The sequence below is a fragment of the Populus nigra genome, chromosome 1, assembly GCF_951802175.1.
Source record: "Populus nigra chromosome 1, ddPopNigr1.1, whole genome shotgun sequence".
Lineage (NCBI taxonomy): Eukaryota > Viridiplantae > Streptophyta > Magnoliopsida > Malpighiales > Salicaceae > Populus > Populus nigra.
The window spans coordinates 25,637,078-25,655,912 of NC_084852.1; the positions used below are offsets into that span (position 1 = coordinate 25,637,078).

General features: G+C 32.8%; 1 long non-coding RNA gene across 2 annotated transcripts; it reads right to left on the reverse strand.

Moving 5' to 3' along the window:
* Positions 1–15,775: 15,775 nt before the first annotated feature.
* Positions 15,776–18,742, reverse strand: LOC133672965 (uncharacterized). 2 transcript variants are annotated; one of them, XR_009834928.1, is made up of 4 exons: positions 17,036–18,742; positions 16,701–16,827; positions 16,554–16,613; positions 15,776–16,430 (listed from the first exon to the last, which is right to left on the reverse strand). It is a non-coding gene; the product is annotated as an uncharacterized LOC133672965 (long non-coding RNA). The 2 variants fall into 2 exon arrangements; XR_009834927.1 differs by lacking the exon at positions 17,036–18,742 and having other exon boundaries at positions 16,701–17,029.
* Between the last annotated feature and the right edge of the window lie 93 nt (positions 18,743–18,835).

Below are 18,835 nucleotides of genomic sequence, written 5' to 3' on the forward strand. Positions count from 1 at the left end.
GGGCCATCCGTGTTTTACATGCCATGCCATATATCACACGGCGGCATAGCCTCTTTCATGGAGGGGGTAATAATTAGAAAATTAGTATATTCAAATAGAAACAGTGATAAAATTTTTCAGTTAATAAATATATTGATAAATATCGATTAAAATATTCTTACAATATGTACTAAATATGTACTATAGTGAAAATTTTTTATAAAAAAAATCAAACAATACGATAACATGTAAGTTTTATATACAACATTACTGATGGAATAAGCTCGACGGTAAAAGTTATCCGTGAATATCTCGAAGGAAAACTTGCATCGTTATATAACAACAATATTACGGATGGTATTATAGTGAAATTCAAGAAGGTGAATCGTATTGTGATGTGACATTTCTATTGACAGAATTACCGACGGAGTTACCATTGGAATATGTTTGTCGGTCAATCTATCGATAATTTTAATTTATGACATGACGTTCGACCCTCCTCTTCCCTTCTCTCATTTCAACATCTTTCTTGTTTATTTTTTTCTGCAAAAAATAGCCACCTCTTCCCTCTTGAATCTCAACACAACTCGACTTCACACAACTTTTTCAGCCACCACAATATTCGGTTTGTCAGCATCTGTGTTCCGATTCAAATTTTATTGAAGATTCTCCATCTTAAGTATGTAAATCTATCTTTTTTTTTATTTGAGCACAGTTTTAAAATGTTAATTTTTTTTACATATTTTTGTAGTACATGTATTTTGTTTGGGTGTTTACTTGTTTTATAGTTTTTCCTCAAACAAATTTGTTGTATGGATTTATGATTTATACATGTTAGGTTTGTTTTAGATTTTGTAAAACTGTATTTGTTTATAAATTGATGAAACTTATATCGAATTACCGACTTGGGTGTTTTGTAATAAAATAAATAATAGCTTATTTAATTAGTCCATTTTATATTTTGTCAATTTTATTTCTGAATTGTAATTTTCGGTAAATGTGTACAAATTTGTATTTATATCGATAATTGATAATGAATTAAGAGAAGTATTAAAATAAATTGAATAAGATTGAGCTAAACCAATATTTTTGCAAATTTATTTAGTTAACGTAGTTAATTAATACATGTTGTCATAATTATTTTATATAAGTTCAATAAAGTAATGGATGATCGTTCATGAATGTATCAAGATTCACATCAAGAGTTGCAGAGGATGAATTATTGTAATGGAGTTCAAGATTTTATTAATTATGCAATATCTAATCTGAGAAATATTAGTAGAGATGATATTAGATATCTATACAAAAGGTGTAAAAATAACAAGTTTCTCAGTCCAGATGTTGTAACGATGCATCTTCCATAGAAAAAGGTTCATGAAGCAATACATTTGTTGATATGCACATGGAGAACCATATATTCCTCACGAGATTATGGTAGAAAAGATGGTTGGGTTAACTTTTAGTGCTAGCAACGTCCATGAAGTTGTGGATGACAATAATAATCCTTATAGGAATATGGTTATGGATGTGATGAGAATGAATCAAGGTCATGTCAGTTAATGTTCAATCGAAGATGAAGAACCTAATCGAGTTATGTAGAGACGGATTCAATTCATTCGAGTTATTTGCCGCTCCTTATTAATCTGAATTTGTGGTTGGAGGCAGGATTGTCCAATGGACTTGATAAAAATTAGGTATACGGACTCTTTAACACTACGACTGAGAACTTATGAACTGCTCGTAGTATTTCAACCATTTGATGCTCACAATCGGTCCCGAGCACTCAGTTTCTAGAGTTCGTGGCCTTGTTAGATACAAGAACTTACAACCCATCTTAATGAAAAACATGAACGACTCTCTGTGAATTATGAAGAACTCCGTCGAATGGTCATAGATATAAAATTACAGATGGGTGGTACATGTGTACCCTTTCATTGGCCATACGGTCTTGGGGACGACTAGCCTCCTCCTCCTTCAGCGCTGCATCTATTCTAATGTCATTGTATGTGAACATATAAATTTATAATAAATATTTGATTTTTATATTAAGATAATTGATTTTTAAATATTTAAATTTTATATTAATTTACTTATTTTTAATTATTTTTCATTTCTGCTCAATAGATTTTTTTAAAAATATATTTTTAAATTATTACTGACGAGATTACCGATGGACATATTTCATCGGTATATTTTAGAAAATTGAAAAGGAATTACAGCAAATGCTACTGCAACTCACCGACAGGATTACATACGATTTTTTTTTTTTTTGACAAGGGAATTACTGGCAAAAAAATATCATCTACTCCTACTGTTATTTTCATTCTTTGACTTGATGAAGTTACTATATTAACCTTGTTTAATCTTTTGTATTTTCTTTTAATTGAAGTATAAGGATAACCATACCTAAAAAGTTTTTAAACCTAATCAGAAAATAAAAGAAACATTAAACTTAAAATTGTATATCAAATTTGACATGGCTGGTTAAGTCTTGATTTTGTAGATAATTAAATTGATGTTTAATAACCAAATGGGTTATTAAATCATTTTCATCATTAATTACTGATTTCTTGATATTAATAATATTCTATATCAATTTTCTTACAAGACCCTATCCATATCACTAACATATTAACAATTTTTTATTTTATTGAATATCATTTTCGTCAAAAATTGTAATAGATATGTATGATGTTGACATATCATGAAATTTAAATACAACAAAAAAAAAGCCAGTGTGTGTTAGTTTTGTCACCTCGTTAAATTAATTACGGAGTACCCTATGCTGCTATTGTCACCTCAACAGGACTTTTTTTTTTAAAAAAAAATATTTTCTTAAGCATAGAGGGGTTTTGTCGTATTTTAAAACCTTTGGATTATATTTTTTATATTATACTTTGAGAAAGTTATTGTAATTTATCCTATATTATACGTGACATGACACCCATCTCGTGTAAAAAATGGTAGAAAATACATACAAAACAAAATACAAACAATACATACATAAATACATTCGAATCATGAAAATAAATAAGAAAAATCGACGGGTGTGGTTTGTATTCCAAGGCAAGTACATGAAGTTTTCTTTTTTCTGGAGAGCCAAGTAGAGCCCGTGGTAATATTCAGCCTAATACATACATTAATGTAATTCATTTTCTCCGGATTTCTGATTCAAAAGGCATTATTGCGGAAGCCCACAGTCAGGGCTTGATTAACATAATGACAAGCATAACAACACTTGCTTCTATCTTTTGGCATTATAATCACAAACGCTATCATGTGGTGTGAAAATTAATTAATATACACATGTAGCATTGCAATATCACACTCTGCAATCATGAGGAATTAAGGCGTATAATTAGCTCTAGCTAGTGCAATAGACACATCCTAGCACCATTTTTTTAATTTTAATTAGAGAATGGAAGCTGACAGTAATATTAATTACACTTAGCTTAGTGATAAACATGATTAATTAAATCATGCTTTTATCATCAATGCATCCTCGTGAAACATACATGATTGGGACCATCATAGATGTCCTAACTCATTGACTGTTCTCAGTAAATCTCTCTGCTTGGATACAGCTTGTGAATTGCTCCAGAGATTTTTTATTTTTATTTTTTTGGTCACAAGATGAGGTTTATAAGAGTTTTTCTTTCCTTTTGCCATGCGATGCGACATGGAAATAATTACATAATATTTAAACAGTATGTCTCCCTGTAATCATTCTGTTCCCCTTCAATAAAATATAATGGCAAATAGTTAATTACCATAATAATTACCCATTATTTATTCTTATTTCGATGATCGTTGCATGATGTCCATGCCCCCTGTGCCCTACATGAAATCATCGTGACCATATATATATATAACCATCTTTAATAAAAAGGTTTTCGAGGTTTGTATATTCTGATTTTTCTTTGAATGAGGGTAGATTGTGATCAACTGATCAAGCTCTCACTTATGGAGAGTATATTTTCTCCAATCATATTTTAAACATTGAAAGAATTTGTAGGTGTACTTTTGTTGATGGTTTACAATGCCTATGACATTTTAAATAATTATGATAATTTAATTAAAACTTAATAAATGTTAAGAAATCATCTCAACCTAATAGTTTAAGCTATTATGTGAGGTCTCAAGATATGATTTATATTATTCTGTAACACATCCCTCAAGTGAAAGCCCTTTGAACTTGAAACTTGCACAGGCTCACATTACCTTGTGCTTAATTTTTATCAAATAAATAGGAATGATGAGATTCGAACTCGTGATCACTTGGTCATCAAGACTCTGATACTATGTTAAGAAACCATTTGTTAAATATTATAATTTAATTAAAATTTGATAAATTCGAACTTGATATAACTCGGATGAATAAATATTTTTTAAATTATAATCTTACTTAAATAATAATAAATAAAGCATTAATATTATCGAACTGACCTCTGTATACCCATCATATATCATCCCTACATGCATGCAGTTGACCTTAATTGGGTGTTTTTTCTTCCACAAGACTTAGAGAATTGGTTGTTTTTTTTTTTTTCATTTTTTCCATGTTGAACACCCGTACAAAATCCATTTAAATTATAAAATTTGTTCACGAGGATCATGCCTATATGGTTTAAATTAATTGTCCAATTCATCCCCTGGAAAATATGTAAAATGTTTAAAGCAAAATCAGAGCGAGTGATATGATTCACACTCCTTAATTTGGTGATAGATGTACGTGTGTGTGTGTGTGTTTATATATATATATATATATATATATATATATATATATATATATATATATATATATATATATATATATATATATATATATATATCTTCAGCAAAGGTAAATACGTATGAAGCAGGATATGCATGAATTATAAATTCTTAAACAAGAATGTCATCATAAAAGCTCCATTAATAAATCCAAAGCCAGGTCTAATTAAAACAGGATTTGAGATAAAACATGCTGATTTTGGAGGGTGGAATGCATAATTATTATGATTTTACAAAATTTAGTAATGATTTTACAAAAATTAGTAAATAATCCAAGTACTCCTAGCCAGGACTACCCATCACCAAATATGTTTTGTGAACACTAGCAGCACAACAATGCCCCATAATTGTTCATGAGACCGCCTGATAATTAAAGAAGATAGCATTTGATACCCCTCTCCTTTTTTTGAAAATGAAATATCAAGATCTTAACCCATCATCACACAATAATGTTAAGTATTAAAAAGAATATATTTATATTTATCATATTTTGAATTCTTAAGCTTAGAACCATACTATGTATTGATATATTTTTAAATTCTTTATCATATTTTCTTCATATTTAACACTAACTAAACAGTCTTTAACGATGATCAAGCGCCAATACCTGCACAACCGCAGCGATTAATTACTATACAGGAGGGAGTTGAAGTGTGATTAAGGAGAGATTGACTCGCCAACTAATAAAACGCACCCTTCGCCTCTAAGGGACACATTTCGTGAATCAGTTGGGTGAAAAGGGGGTGTCCGTTTTGAAATCTAGCGGGTTGAAGAAAAAGGAAAAGAGATGATTGGACTGGTCTCTTTATAGCACATTGAAGAAAATGCAGGAGCAAGAGAAAAAGAGAGGTAGAGGGAGTTTTGAGAACAAATGGCGGGGTCCCTCTTGGCCAGCTCCATGCATTTGTCAAATCCACTAGATTTTGAAGCTGTGGTTTTGCCCTTTTTCCATATCCAAGAAATCCTTTGGCTTTCCTTAGCCCCCCTCCCCCCCCTATGACATTTCTTATACATATATCAACTACCCAGTCAAAGTAATTGATGTTATCCTTTTCGTTCAGTAGTAATCTCCTTTTTTTTTTTTTTAATTGAGTATTAATCTTTGTTCTAAACATGTTTTAGTGCTACCCTATAATCAACGCGCGCGCGCGCACAGATATCAAACAGTGCTCATACAGCCATCTGAAAAATCTCTCGATATTTTTTTTCAGGTTTATCCCGTAGATGATTTGTTCAAGACTTGAACGAAGAAGAATTCTTTTGATGCATGAAAACTAGTTGGGAATACGCTTATTGTTGTTAAGAAAACAGAGAGTTTTTTTTTTTTCCTGTTAATTGAATGAAAAACTAAACTTCGACATCGACCTCGTCTTTCCTTCTCGTGTCGACAAACATTAACCTCCTTGCATCTTCCAAAGATACAAGAAGCGTAAATAATTGTTTGGAGAGATGGGTACTGTGTGAAAGCAGAATCAAACAAGACTTGTCAGGTGAGGTACCTCCTGATGTGGATGAGGCATGGAGGTGAGGCAGCAGCATACAGTGGAAAAGGGAGAGGAGGTGATAGCTTTAGGGGGGTCTTAGCAATAATTGAAGTCATGCTGGCCAGGCAGTGGGCAGAGGACGTAGACTTTAATGATAAGCATTGAAAGGTGATGACCGGCATTACACGGTAGATATGGGTGGCATGGATACATTTGTCATGCTTTTGGGATCATTGCAATAATTGAAACTCATGCAACAGCCTTTAATGATTTTATACCAACGTCGAAGCTCTATTTTTCCAAGTGCAGGAGAGAACCAGAATGAATTCTGAAGTCTGAAGATTGTATTCTGTAAAGAAAAGAAAGGGACCTTCGAGAGCACTTCAGCCACAAAAACACTGCTATTATATCCAGCCCCGCCACCAGGAGGGCTGGCATTGGTTCCAACTTACCTGCTACTCGCTCGAGCCGCCGTGTTTTAAAAAAATCAATCTCAATTTGACCGTCATTGAATGTAATGTGTTGATTTTAATCTTTTTTTTTAAATTAATTCATTTTCAACCCGGGTTAATTATTGTGATTGCTCTTCCACAAGACACCCTAACTAATCTCTTTAATTTAATCACCACTCCAGGGAAGAAAAAATGAAGAGGTCAAGTAATTGTCTAAAAGAATCAATAACTATTTGAATTAACAAGGGAGGACTGATTTTTTTATATATATTTTTATAAACTCCGACAGAGTCAGGTGCAGCTATAAAGGCCACCCAGGAAAACTGCACGAAAGGGAGCTGTACAACTTGATTTAAAAGCGATGATGACCTAAATTTAAGAGATCAAAATCAGAGTATCTCTGCGAATCTTGATCGAGGTTAACGTCCAATGCTCGAAGCTGCCACAGTTTTCCCTTTCAACTGTACACAAATAAAAGTCTCGAGGAGGGAGGGAGGGAGGGGGCTCCAATGTAAAATCCTAGCGAAGGCACAAGTGTGATGTCAGGGCATGCGTTTCCCAGTAGAGGGAGGGACTAGGGAGTCTTTGAAAAGACCGAATTATTAATTAATTAATTGATTGATGAAGAGAAATGACCGGTGAAGGAGGGAAGATAACTACAAGACTTAAATTCGTAGAGTAGACTAGACATGGTACAAAACCCACATGGACTGACTAATCATCCTTTAATCACTGTGACTTTGTCCCCTTTTTTCAATTGTTTTCCCAATTAATGCATCAATAATACTCAGGAGACCCTTCTCTTTTTTAATAAATTTAGTGCAAATTTACTTTGCTTAAGATATAATCCACTCATGATTTCAAATTCAGCTTAACTTTTAAAAAAATCTTCAAACGAAATTATTTTAGTTTGAATTGACTTATGACTTGGAAACACACCAAATTTAGATATAGTTTGGGAAAGAGTTTCAATTTATTTTTTATTAAAAAATTTAAATTAATAAAAAAATATTATTTTAATAGCTTTCTAAAAACAACACCTTAACAAATAGCTAAAAACAACCTTTTAATAACTTTAAAAGAGTGGCTTATATGTGTGTGTATATACACATATTTTTACACGCTCGAATGGGCTTTCTGTATGGTATAGACTATGTATTATTTTTTGTCTTAATATATATATATATATATATATATATATATTATTATTTTTCTTTGGTTTTTGTAATTCAAATGAAATAATATTTGTTGTCAAAGTCTGCCTTTATTTCCCTCCCACGAACGTACAAGGAGTTCACGTGACAAGTCGAGTGCCATAAAAATAAAATAAAAAAAAAGTCAAAGAAAAGGGAGAGGTGGGGGTGGGGGTGGGGGTGGGGTCAATCACGTGAACCAGGCATGGGATGATGGGGACTCCGAGCCTTCCGTTTATAGCCTCCCTTTGGTAATTTTATTTGTGATTTTCTTCCTTTTATACAATATGGCTGTCGCTATTAGTTGTGTCCTCGTAGATGGATTCTCCTCCTCTGTTTCTTTTTTAACTCTTATATCCGATTTTATTTCCATCAAGGATATTCCACTACTCTCGGACTTTCAATAAAATTCCGTATTTGATTTTCATTTCAAATCTTATAATCTTATTATATAAAATTATCCGTACATTAAAATAACTTAACTACCTTTAAAAATAAAAATAAATTAATTAACATCTAGATGTTTTTTTGTATTTTTTATTTTTGATGTAAAAGAAAATGACTCATTTACCTTTTAAAGTAAAATTTATTTATTTGGAGTACAAGGATTCTTTCGTGTTATTGTCATGTTTTTTTTATTTTATTATAATCAAGTTGGCTAGTAAACAATTTGATAATTTAATAAATGCAAGATATTATTTAAAAAATAAAAAGTGGTTGGCATTTGTAATGAACACGTTAGTGAGTAGGATAAGCCTGCACCCTTCGAGCGGCGCATAAGAGGGCTTGCGACCGCCAAACGGTAGCTTCCAAGATGATATTCGAATCGCCTTGGCTACCCCTCCATCTTTAGGCAGCGAGTGTGACCAACAGACTTCTGGTTTAGCTCATGTGACATTTTTCGTTTTTTTCCCTTTCTTTTATCTTCCCTCCTTAATTTATGCATTTGACCCTTCAAATTTTTAAAGCAACCATTTCATTTATTTTTCCTTCAATTTGGTCCATTTTTTTTTATTACTATTCGTTTTATTTTAAGTAATTTATAAAATTGGAATTCCTTTTCAATTTCATCCTCCATTGATTTTTTTTCCATCCGTCACATTTGATTCTTGTTCTTTTAATAACTATTTTTTTTTATTTGAGATGGTTTTTAAATTTGATGTTTTTACGATTTCATCCTTCTTCTATTTGTTTCCTATCGGATTTGATCTTAATTTTTTTATTGTTATTTTTCTTACTTTGACAAATTTTTTAAATTGATATTTTTTTTTAATTTCATCATTTAATATTAAATTGATTGATTGAATTTCTTGATTAAGCCTTGATCAAGAATTTTATGGTAGCAAGTTTGGGAAGTTAACCCATGTTTAGGAGGTTCGTTTGGGTTTGCTAGACAAGTTTTTTTAAATTGATTTTTTTAATTTCATCATTCAACATTTTATTTGTTGGGAATTAAGTTTCTTAATTGAGCCTAAGTCTAGAGTTTCACGACCTTTATTATGTGCTGCAGAACAACCATGGTTAGAAGAGGTTGCAGAATAGAACATGTTTTTTTAGAAATGAATGGGAAGGTTTCCTCTCGGGAAAAAAAACATGTAGGAACCAGTGTGTTGTTTCTATTTATGTTAGCTGCTTTTAGTTGAAATCCTTGTGGTGAGACCTACGATAAGACAACTACACAAGGGTGTTATGTTAATAACCAATAATGGGGTGACTAGCATAAAAATATTATATTAAAGATGCATGATGGGGTGCTCCACACACAAAAAAAAATTCTTGATAGAAGATAATTTTAAATTGAAAACTAAACTGGTGCAAGAAATTTTTTTAGAAAATAGATATTTATCTATTTTTTTTTATTATGCTTTTCTAGTCTCTTTTCTCTTTGAAAGGAGTGTTTTTCTAGTTTTTTTTTCATATTCAGTATTATTAGGGTTTTCTATTCTTTTTTTTATATATAAAAAATTATAATAGCCTTTCAGCAAATAAAAACAGGATAAATAAAAACAAGTCTTTCTATACTTGTGGTGTTTTATCTGTCTTTAAGAGTTTTGATATAAATCCCTTAATCATTCGCTTTTGTTTGCATCGGACATGGGAAATAAAAAATACCAGCCCAAATCAAATATCTATCGTTAAAGACTATCATTTGAAATCATATGCCTTGGTACTCATTAGCGTATATATCAATAAGTACTGAGTTTACCAAAACGGATAGAAAAAAACTCATTATATATCAAAGAATCATTAAATCAATGCTTATTAAAAAAGCACAATTAAAAGACCCATAAATTAAAATAAACTTGTTCAGTTTTTTTTATAAGTACAAAATCAAATTAGATCGATGAACTCAATTTAATTATTCATTCAAATCAAGATTATTTTATTATTATTATTAATATGAATGTTCAAGTTAGTTTATATATATCTTAATTAATCTTATCTATTTTAAAATTAACAATTATATAAATCTTCGTTAATTCATCACAGTAATCAAACTTGAGTTTATAAGAAAAAATCTAAGATTAATTTGATTGATGGAAAGATGAGATTTATATAGTATGAATTTTGTGTGTTTATGGGGCCAATTATAGAGGGTTGGGTTTGCGGCAAAAGGAGAGGGGACAGGTGCCCCATGTGAAGGAGACAAGTACCAACATTTCCAATCATTAGTACTGCTACTGCATCACATTTCATATCTCTCACTCCCTTCCTCCTATAACCTATTTTATATCCACTCTCCAAGTGATTTTTCCTTTATTTTATACAGAAACGACACTACTATTTATTTATTTTGATTTTTTTATTAATGAATTAATAGTTTTAATGAGAAGGACTCGCATCCTCATGGATATATCGATTTCTTTTCTAACATATTCAGTTTTCTGAAGTGTTTTTTTTTTTTGGATTTATAATTTTAACATTAATTCCTTAATTTGAAAATGGGAGAACAATATGCATCACATTGAAAGAAAGAAAGAAAGAAAGAAAGAAAGAAAGAGTATTTTTCTTGCTGGATTGAATGATGAATTACTATTTGTTTTGATCATATAATTTGTGGACCCTAAAGTATACAATTATTGGATGTGACTGATCATCCCAAGTATGAAATATAAATGGAAGACGGTGATGGTGTTGGCCTTGTCTCCCTCCCTCCTTGTTCCTGTTTTGGGTAGGAGGACTACATCCTTTTCTGAAATCTACCACCATCATCTCCTCCTCTTTTACTACCCTCTCCTCATTACTTGTCACTTTCTCCTCCTCTTTTATTACCCTCTCCTCATTACTTGTCACCTTCTCCTCCTCTTTTATTACCCTCTCCTCATTACTTGTCACCTTCTCCTCCTCCTCCTCCTCCCAACTATATTTAGAAAACATCCTCCTCCTCCTTCCAACTATATTTAGAAAACATTCTTAACTTGGTATATGTTTTCTTTTACAAAAGATGTTAAAACACGATACCTCCAAATATAAAGATATAAATACCATCTATTGATCTTAATAATGCACATGTTACACTTGTTCATGAGAAACTTCATCAAAACATATGAAATTTTTATCCCAACTCCATTGTTATATTTAATAAATTTGATAATTCATGCTCGATTTAGGTTAATTTGGATTTTTTTATTAAAAAAAAACCTTTTAAAACAACGTTAAAAAAAACTAGAATGATATTTTCTTTTTATAAATCTAGGTTTTTTCATGAACCCCACTAGATTCTGATCCCGTGCGAGTCAATCCGCTAGGATAGATCAAGTATTACACTTAACTATGCTCCACATAGTCTCAGTAACATTTCCTTGGACCCTTTTTAATCTCTTTTGCTCATCTAGAAACAGCATATTATTGTACACAGCATGTATGCTTTTATGCTGTGTGACAGTTTGATGAAGAGACGAGAGAAATGTTGGGTGATCAGTTTGAATACTAGCAGTGGGGACTGGGGACCTTCCTGTCTACATTTGGGGCTGACGCAGATGGTAGAAAGGGCTATAAAAAAAAGAAAAAAAAGTCTATAAAATAGTTAGGTCTTCTTACAATGTCAGCATCAGCCATCAGCTGTTACAACGCGTGCATATGTGGCTCATAGTCAAATCCTTATCGCTGCATGATTGCGTTCCCTTCTCTCACTTTCATTATTTCTCCTGCTCTCCTTTTAGCTTTGTTGGTTGCAGAGCTAATTCCTGAAAAAATAAGAAATAAAAATTGCACAGAACATAAGCTCACTGTGTTTAATTTAATCTATACTAAATTCAGATATAATATTTGATGAAAGAAAGAAAGAAAGAAAGAAATTCATTTGACAACGATTACTGGGCAATTATAACCGAGCTAGCTAGTATTTTTACTGGATAGAGTATAAAAACCGGGTGAATGATGGATCGATACACAGTAAATAAAATCATATTTGGTTAATATTTTATTCTTAAAACAGCAATCAAACACACTTGGGAAACAAACAAGATCAGTAATTTAATCAAGAGATTATCACTTAATAATAATAAAAAGAAATATATACCGTACCATAACATGATTGTTCATTATGTACATTGAAATCTTGCATCACGGTCACATAATAAACTTTATGATAAACAACAAGTACCAATCATTGATTTCTCAACTATATTTTCCACTCATTAAAGCTTTGAAGAGTCAGGAAGATAAAAGCTTCAACATGTGACCTCTTCCACTAAAGTTTGTACAAAGCGTCATGGGGAGGGAAAAACGATAAAGAAAAAAAATGGTCTCAGCATGCATGTGCACCTCCGAATCCAACCAATCATTAATTTCTCAACGAAAATCTCCACTCCCTTGAATTTGAAGAATCCATGAGGTATGACTTGAGAGAAAAAAAAACCCATTTCCCTTGCTTTGTCAAAGCTCGTAAAGGGGCACAAAAACATTGAACATTATAGCATTGAAATCTTCAATCTTGCTTGCTCCACTTTTTCAACGTTGCTATGATACATTCGTTAAAATCCATGTGGCTTTTAGAGCTGTTGATTTTTGTTGGGCTGGGGCTATTTCCTGTTCTTGGCAGTTGTAATTGAGTTGTCAATCTAACTTTATATTTTTTTAATTAAAATAATATTATCTTGTTTTTTTTAATAAGAATCTAGATATATAACCATTTCGGTGGTGATTAATTGGTAAAAATTTGGGATTAAAATGTTTGTTTTTTCTATAGTTTCAAGTTCGAGCCATGTAGTTATTTATATGATGGCTACTGGAGATTTACATGGTTATTAACTTCAGGACCCGTGAGATTAGTCGAGGTGCATGTACACTGATCCGGACACTCATGTTAAACTAAAAAAAAATAAAATTGATATTCATCCACCTGAATTTTACTCCGGTTAATCAAGAGTGCATGCTCTCGATCCAGCATGATTCACGTTCCCTTTTCAAGCATCGAACACGGTGACCTTTCGCCCTAGTACCGCCTCGTTCCCTGGTTCTTTTTGGTACTTACAACCTTATTCAGATAAATGGCTAAAGATTGTAGCATAATTAGTAAAGAGGAAGACAATTTTATATAGCCATTTCGTCATAATAAATTGGAGAGGTTGCTCCAATCACTGCCCGGGATCAGGCTTTGCCGAACACTTCATTTTATGGGTTCTGAGTTTTAGCTATCAAATGGCTTTCAAAACAGTTTTCTAAATTTTTCCAACCACCCTTTTCACTAGTTTTTGCCAAAAAAAAAAAAAAAACCCCTAGAAATTCAAGAAAAGAAAAAGAACAAGAAGCCAAGAGCCTTAGCTTCCCAAAAGATCTCTAAGATATATGTATGAAACAGGTTTTTGATCGAAGAGATATAAATAAATATAATCCTGTTTTTATAATTTTTATTCTTTTAAAACAGAAAATACAAGAAAAACATGTTCTTTTATCTACATGATTCTCGTCTCTTTTATCTTTAAATAACCAAATTATCTAAGAAATTATGATTCATAACCTGCATCGATCTGGCATGGGGATGAAATTAGACAAGAGTAAACTGACCTGAACAAGAATAGAAGAACTGTCTGTCCCATATAAAAAGGAGGTAGGGATATAGGACTTGGACACAAGTAGGGACAAAAACACAAACGAGTTCACACTGAAGATCAATACAAATAAATTTCTCTACATTGTAAAATGGGACGGAGGTAACGATGTGATAGCTTAATGGTTATTCATGCAAGGAGAGATGTATTCAAAGAAACAGACGTTTCTATAGTGTTGTTCAATCATAGCCATTTACTGGTACAATGATCATTAAGAATTTAGGAGATAAATCCTTTTTTTTCCCCTTTTTTTTTCCTTTTATAATCGTTATCATACCCCTATCGCTATTGCTATCATATCATCATCATCATCATCAACATCATCATCATCAACATCATCATCATCCTCGTCACCAGAGGCCTCTTACTGGGTTCCACATATGCAAGTTGCTAGACACGCAGACAAGGTTCATGAGGAAACTGCAACCTCGAACTCTTGTGATTATAAGGTGGTTCCCCTACTGGCAGGGCTTGTAGGGTTCATGTTCTGTTCCTTCTTTTTGCTTGTGTAAAAGATGAAAGAAAAGTGAGAGGCATCCTTGACCAGACAACTCATTCATGGCGAGTCTAAACTAAATATTAATCTTTTCTGTACAAAATCATTGTATTTTACACATGTAAGCAAGCCCATCCTTTGATTAATTATCAAGGACTTTCTTCTTTTCGGTTAGAAAGTGCTTTTGCAAATATTTATTAATTAACATTTGCGGTTAGAAAGCGCCACTATACTACCAAACTAGCTCTATCACGGACAAAAATGCAACCTGCTATGCAGCCTAGCCATACATGCTATGCAGCCTAGCCTAGCCTAGCCTAGGGTTTCACGAAATGACGAGTACTTGATTAATATCAAACCATAATCAAGCAGCTGAATATGATATGTATCACATCATGGTTTACATAGTTCATTATAGACAACGCACGGCAAGAATTGAACATCTTAAATTAATCACACAAGCTGTGTAGGATCTCATGAAATGATAATCATGGATATTTCACAATGAATCAGAGTCTGATTTAAGGCAGACAAGAGTTGCAATGTAATTTAACAAAATTGTCCGATTTGACTTGTAATTTAATTAACAAGGGACTAATTTTTTTCTTTCTTTCAAACCAGCACTTTTTCAAGAACATACTTGAAAAATATCACAATTTTCAGAAAAGTAACAGTCTTAATGGATTGCACTATTCAAAATAACGCATTGTTCCTAGCAAAGCAACCTTAAATTTTGTTTTTTTTTGTTTTTTTTAAACAATCCAAACAAAAGTTTTAGAAAAAACGAAGGTAAGAAAAAGTATCATACAAACCTTACAATGTTTGTTCATAAAAATATTCCAAACTAAAGAAGAACAGGGAGAAGCACATCAATGGTGGCCTATTGTCTCTATAACTTTGAACTTATACTCCATGGTATTGTTTGCGCAATGAGTAAAAGAAGAGAGTTGTGGTGGAGAAAATTAAGAAATTAGACATGGCACCTCACTAGAGATTTTAACGGGGGAGGAGGAGCATAAAAATGGCAAGTTGGGCCACGGACGAGTGAAAGATCGAGAGAGATAGTGATTTGATGGGTAAAAAAAAGCTTGTTGCCGGGTTATGGATTATAGCAGTAGCGATTAAATATGTGCAATGATGAAAATTAGAAATAATTTTATTTTGCAGCATAAAAGGCCAGAAGAATACAATTGTGGAATAGTTGATGAAGATCATAAGCAATATCTCGTTGCCAAGATAGTAATTGCCATGGGAAGAGTTCATGAAAGAAAAGACGAATTACGCACTTTTGAATTAAAGCCAGGTAAAAAACGTAATTAAAATCTAAAATTAACTGTAAAAATAATTAAAATAACTAAAATAATACGTTGATTTTTTTGAATCTCAGCTAGTTACAGTGAGCCAACACCATATAGAATTAAACCTGTAAAATTATCAGATAAAGAAGGGCCAAAACCAAACCCTAGCATATGTTATTAGAACAAGGCATCATAGCAGGACAGCTGTGTTGGGCTTAGTGGACCAATTCTAATGCGCGCGCACACTCCATTGCTTATCCTGTTCAAACACTCTCGCAGGAAACTCATGATAGCAGATGGTAAAACCAATCAAACAATAAATTCTCAATGCCTTGGAAAAGAAAATCCGGCAACCCATTGATGCTCTTTGTCGAAACATTGAGGAGGAGAGGCCAACCTTTACTTAATTGTCAATACAAATCCTTTTTAAACACCTAATAATACCTCTCCAATATAGTCCACCAGAGAAGTGGCATGCGTTTAGGATAACTATAGTTTTTGAGAAGCTTAGTGTGTGATCCCACTCTTTCACCAGTAATGAATCACTAACCTGTAGGGATTTCCCTCTACCACTTTGCTAGATCACGTACTGAAACACTCGACTCAATATGTGATCATTCATGCTCTCTTTTTAAGAGATTATCAATGGATTGACTATTAGTGGGATTCACAGTTCAAACGAGAGCCCTTTTCCCCTTTCCCCTGCAAGACCACAGGAAATATGGATAAAATCTTCTAGTTCACATTCTAAGGAAATAGGGCCAATCCTACCCTCAAAGTTGCATGCACAAATTAAGATCAACACTTCATCTGAGGCATTCTTACCTCTCCGCCTAATGGTCCATGGGCAGCTATTGCTTCAAACTGGTTCACAATAACTTGTCCCTGCAGCAATTTAAGTCGTTAGCCAAGTGAAACCAGAATGAGAGGCCATATGAATGCAATACTTTCAAGACTGGAGGCATATTATACCAGTTCTAAGAAAGGATACAGGGATGCTGCATTTTTTAGTCACTTGTTTGGGTATTAGAATTTGCCAACACCTTTAGCATCAACCAAAGTCCAATGAGCAGGATTTTCCACTAATCCGATAACCCTCCTGTCAGTCAGCAGAGAAAGCATTTTGAGACATAAAGATAATAGATATCGTGAAAACCAACGCTTCAACCTTGAATACTATTTGAGATATGTGATGAACTTGCAAACAGATTCTTTTCTTGTGTCATGTGTTTATTCCAACTTTCAGGAGAACAGATAGTTGTTAGAAAATCAATTAAAAATGTCAAAACTAAATTGAGCTTTCTTACGTTTAGTTTGTCTGATAGTCCGAAAAATCTTTTCTAATTTTCAGAAAAATTGCCTCTGTGAAATTTGGACTTGTCATAAATGCAGTTTGCAGATAGGACAAAACAATCATATTTAGCTCGTGGTAGGAGAGTTTAAATATGCCTCAATTGATAATTATTTAACTGGTTTATGGTCTGACAACGGTTGGCTTCAAGTCCCTTTTTCTGCGTTCTTAAACTTGCTTGACTCTGCCATATTGTCTGCCTACAGTTTTTGCTAGTGTTCTTTTGCATATTTGGAACATGTCCTGATACTACACCTTATCATTTTTAAACATTCGAAGAAACCTATAATTCATTTTTTTTGACATAAAAAGTCAAAACAAAAAATATACGTAGGTTACCAGCTAACAGCCGTAACGTTTTAACATGCATGAACAAATAGTTAATGATAAATCATCATTTACCCATTCTCTTGCCATGATACCATGAGTTCAAACTGCACATTTTAAAACGCAGTAATACTAACAGCACAAGTGAGGGATCAAAGATAAAATCATCACAAAACTATTGTTGCATGCCAGATCTTAACATCACCGGCCTTAGGCACCAGATGTAATAAACATAATCATTCTGATTCTGCCTTGGAAGACTAATATTTCCCTGCCACAAGCAAATTAGGTCAGGAGCTACCACTTGGTGGAATCTAAAATACCATTGTTAGTTTCGGTAGTGATAGTTCTGGATAAACATTAGTTAGAGACAAAGTAGTTGTAGCTCTAGCTTTTAGAGTAATGAGTCGGTAAATATGTGGTTAATAAGTGGAAGTTCAGCAGTGCAAGTAATTGATGCGTACTGTGTACTATGTCGTGTAAAAGGGCTCAGAAATAGCCAAGCAATTGTAACTAAGCCAAAAAATTTAAGGCTTTCTACTATGTAACCTTGCATGCTACCTTCTCTGCAATAAAAATCCTTCCCTTCAATAGTCCAAGGCCTATAATGTTTCTTTCAACTCTGACACTATAACCATTTCTATAATCAATTCATTTCCACACCTAAAATATCAAACTTTGCACACTTAAACCCCCCAAAACTAAAACCTCAACTAAACCTAAAAATCTAACAAGGGGTCCCCCTCTGGAAGAACTCCATGTATCGATGATCCATGAGATGTTTTTCTACTACTATATTTGTATTTGACATATAATGTATTTTCTAACAAAAGTAACTAGATAACTGTTCTATCCCTAGCCTAAAAAATAAGGAACATGAAAAATTATGGAGCAAGAAAGGTAAGAAGTATTGTCATGCACGTGAAACTGATGTAATTGATACGAAACAAGGATGGCAAAAGTCCTCAATCGATATCCGCTAGCAGTTTGATATTAACCAGGCATGCAAGATATCTTAATGAAACCCATGTGATAGCCAATGTCATCTTTCAACAACGCATCAACTAGTTGTTTGGATACTGTTACGTGTCTAAAAAATTTCACAACATGGTATGGTAATGTGTAGAAAAAGAGAAGCCTGTACATAGCAAACAGAGCAACAAAAAGTTTAAGTGTGAAGTCTCTTGGTGCACTGAATTTGGATATCACAAATACAAAAGAACAGGGAAGCAAAAAATTCAAATAGGAAATAAAAAACTAAATAAAATTATTGACGTGTATAATGTATATAACTAAAGGCAGAAAGAACCAAACGAATCTTTCACCAAGAGTTCATGCACGTACCGGTTAAATAGCTGCTTTCTGTCTTATAGAACACCTACTATGCAATCAAGGATGATGCTGCATGCTTCGGTAAACACGTCTTTAG